The following is a 4,182-nucleotide window of genomic DNA, read 5'->3' as shown; positions in this document are numbered from 1 at the left end:
AAACCCAAAAGAAGATAGTCACACAAACATAATTCCACCTCTAACAACAAAAATAAACAGCAATAATACTTAAACAGGACCCAGTATTTTGCTGCATACAGGAAACCCACCTCAGTGTCAAAGACAGACACTACTTCAGAGTAAAGGGCTGGAAAACAATTTCCCAAGCAAATGATCCCAAGAAACAAGCTGGAGTAGCTATTCTAATATCAAATAGAATCGACTTTCAACCAAAAGTTATCAAAAAAGATAAGGAAGGACCATATGAAGCTCAAGAAGAAGGAAGACCAAAGTGTGGATGCTTCAGTGCTTCTTAGAAGGGGGAACAAAATAGTCACAGGAGGAAATATGGAGACAAAGTGTGAAGCAGAGACTGAAGGAAAGGCCATCCAGAGACTGCCTCACCTGGAGATCCATCCCATATACAGTCACCAAACCCAGATGTTATTGTGAGTGCCAGGAAGTGCTTGCTGATAAGAGCCTGATATAGCTGTCTCCTGAGAAGCTCTGCCAGAGCCTGACTAGTACAGAGGCTTGCAGCCAATCATTGGATTGAACATGGGGTCCCTGATGGAGGAGTTGGAGAAGGGACTGAGCAACAGTGTCAACCAGCCTAATCTTGTGGAGCTCCAGAAGACTGGACCACCAACCAAAGAATATACATGGAGGAACCCAGGCCTCCAGCTGCATATGTGGCAGAAGCTGGCCTTGTGGGACATCAGTGTGAAGAGTGGCTCTTGGTCCTGTGAAGGCTCAGTGCCCCAGTGTAGGGGAATGCCAGGGCAGGAAGGCAGGAGTGGGTGAGTGGGCAGGGATGCACCCTCAAAGAGGCAGGGGGAGGGGATAGGGGGTTTCCAGAGAGAAGACCTGGAAAGCGAATAACATTTGAAATGTAAACAAAGAAAATATCCAATAAAAGAAAAAAAACTTACACACACACACACACACACACAAAAAGTTTGTATAAACAGACAGGTTTTGGTAAACTTTTCATTTTCGATGCCGATCCCGAAATCTGCGGCATCGCACACACTAAGAAAGTATTCTGCCACTGAACTGGATGCCTAGCCCTAGTTCTGGTCAGTTCTATTTTGCAAGATTCTCATCCAAAGTTGGAACTAAGGGGTTGAACCTAGAGCTTTGTGTATACCAGACAAATAAGTGTTCTACCACTGAAATACACCTCAGCCCAGAAAAGAAAATTCCAGACATTTATTATTGTATATAACCAACATGTTGAGTACTTTTTTTCAAGGCCAAACAAAGGGTATCACACTTTCTGCTTACAATTTCTGAATCTGACAGTAGTTTCCAGTTCCACAGATTCCAATGTTTTCCATTCCCAATACAGTTCCTTCTATGATCTGTGCACAGTGTGAATCAGCACATTATCCCTTCATGGCCCTTTGGTGAGGAGAGATGTAGGTGCTTGTACCATTTAGGGATCTATAGATTTTTAAATACCTGTATATGTGAGTTAACTACTAAAAGTAATTTACTTCAGCATCTATCTCCCATCAATAAATGATCACCATCTAGATAGGAACAGACCAGTAAGAGTCTGTTTGACACAGTCTGAAAGCCAGGCTGGATGGTATCTGAGTCTGACCCTGTGGTAGAATGAATATTCTTAGAAGTGGTAACTACATATAGGGACAGCTATACAGCAAGTTAGAATATCCCTCATTCAAGAAGAGATGATGGGGGATAGGTGGCTCAGTAGTTAAGAGATTAGCTGTTCTTCCAGAGGTCCTGAGTTCAATTCCCAGCAACTATATGGTAGCTCACAACCATCTGTAGTGGAACCTGATTCATTCTTCTGGTGTGCATAAAAACAGAGTATTCATATACATAAAATAAATAAATATTTTTTTTCTTTAAAAAGGAGGCTATAGCAACTGTAGAGTCATGGTTAACTCCAGGCAGCATAGGCGAAACTTCCTTGTCCACCAAAGCATATTAGCCCGAGCCATCAGTGCCATCTGTAATTCAGCAGTGGGAAGGAACTATGACCTACAGACTAAGCCCAGCCCTCACTTTAATGTCTGATTCACTGGACAAGCTGGCAAGAGCTCAGAAGTCTTAAATGAGTAAACTTGCCCTGCAGGTTAGGTAGCTGCTTTGCCAAACAGTGAGACAATGACCAGGCTCCATAAGGACAGAACTCCAATGAACAACTCTTCCAGCAACCGATCCAGGAAGGCAAGCTTCACCCTCTGCTACAGTTGGCCTTGAACTTCAGAACTTGGTGAGTGGCTATCAGCTTCACATGGTTTTTGTCTCACTTCCAAATCAGGATCAATTAGGTAAACACACTCCCCAAAGCTCACACAGAATGCCCAGCTTCTAGTTTGCCTGTCTCTAGCTTCTCCATACCACAAACAGCATTCAGAAGATACCCAAGGCCTCCCTTTCTGCTAAGTCTCTGAAGGCCTCTCTTTATGCTAAGTGTCTCTTACCTTCCAGCCTGACTATGAGTCTCTGTCAAACACAAGTGACTCTCCTGCCACAGTAGACCCCGAATCCATAGCATTGGTTTGTTTCAGTCTGGGGGGTGATCATTTATTGATGGGTGGTAGATGCTAAATTATTTACTTCCATTAGGTAACTCTCTCATACTCTCGTATACACACATATTTATAATCTAGCAGAGATGCCTAAATGGTACAAGTATCTACATCTTCTCTCACTAAAGTCTGAGCAAGCAAGACAATCACTACAGGACTGTACAGGACTACAGACATAAAAAGCTGTTTCAGAACATAACCTTCTGCCTATCAGCTTGTGGGGCATTCCCTGTTCACATGAATGAGAAACAATTACCAAGCCTAGTACCCTGGACGGATGCACTTTCCAAACATTTTGTCGACTACGATTCACATCAAGAACATACTTGGCTCAGTGGTTAAGAGCACATGCTGCTCTTCTGGGGTTCTCTGAAAGGGTAGCCAATGCTCTTATGATCTGAGGCTTCTCTCCAGTCCCCTCATCTCCATTCTCTCTACAATGCAGCATGCATGCAGGCAAACAAACATGCATGCACATTAAATAAAAGTATTAAAATCTTAGGCAGGAGAGATGGCTCAGAAGGTAAGAGCTGGCTGCTCATGCAGAGGACCCTGGTTTGATTCCCAAAATCTGTGGGGGCTCACAACCATCTATAACTCCAATCCCAGGAAACTTGATACCCTCTTCAGGCCTCCAAAGGTATCAGACATGCACGTAGTACACAGATATACATGTAGGGAAAGCCCCCATACACGGGAAATACTTTGTGTTTTGAGACAGTCTCTCTGCATAGCTCTGGAACTCACTATTGAGATCAAGCTGGCCTCAGACTCACTGAGATTTGCCTGCTTCTGCCTCCCAGGAACTGTAGTTTTTTGCTTTCTAAAGAGATGTATTTTAGATCATGGCCCTGTATATTACTAAAGAAATATCACGAAATGAAAAGCCTTCACCGTGTGCAATGCAATGTGATATTTTCAATCTGTTTTTAAATTTTGGACTTTTTTTGTTTTTTGTTTTTTGTTTTTGAGACAGGGTTTCTCTGTATAGCCCTGGCTGTCTTGGAACTCACATTGTAGACCAGGCTGGCCTCAAACTCAGAAATCCACCTGCCTCTGCCTCCCGAGTGCTGGGATTAAAGGCGTATGCCACCACGCCTGGTTAATTTTGGACTTTTTTGAGCTAAGGTCTCACTATGTAGCCCCAGCATGACCTCAAACTGTGTATACCAGGTTCTTCTCACAGTGACCCTCCTTAGCCTCCCGAGTGCTGGGATTTCCAGTGTGCACTATAACATCTGGCTTTATATAGTTGCTTATACCAAATATAAACAAATTATGCATGTTAATATGTAATATATACCTTTATGTATAATCTAAAAGCTTTCTAAAGATGTACATGGATACACTACCATAAATGGTAGATGATACCCTCTATGTGTATGCTTAAACATTGATTTTATTATCAGATGGGAACTTTGACTTAAACAACTCTGCTGCAGTTTTCAATCTTAGCATGAAATCCCATGTGAGATTGTCGCGGGGCTCGGTAGCTCACACCAGTAATCTTAACTCTTGGAAAGCTGAGGCAGATCTAAAGTCTGAGGCCAGCCTGGGCTATATAGCAGCACACACACACACACACACACAGAGGGGAGGGGAGGGGAGGGGAGGG

Source organism: Mus pahari, chromosome 9 (assembly GCF_900095145.1).
Source record: "Mus pahari chromosome 9, PAHARI_EIJ_v1.1, whole genome shotgun sequence".
In the NCBI taxonomy this organism is placed as follows: Eukaryota; Metazoa; Chordata; class Mammalia; order Rodentia; family Muridae; genus Mus; species Mus pahari.
The sequence above is the reverse complement of the archived record's forward strand: the minus strand, read 5'-3'. Positions refer to the sequence as shown.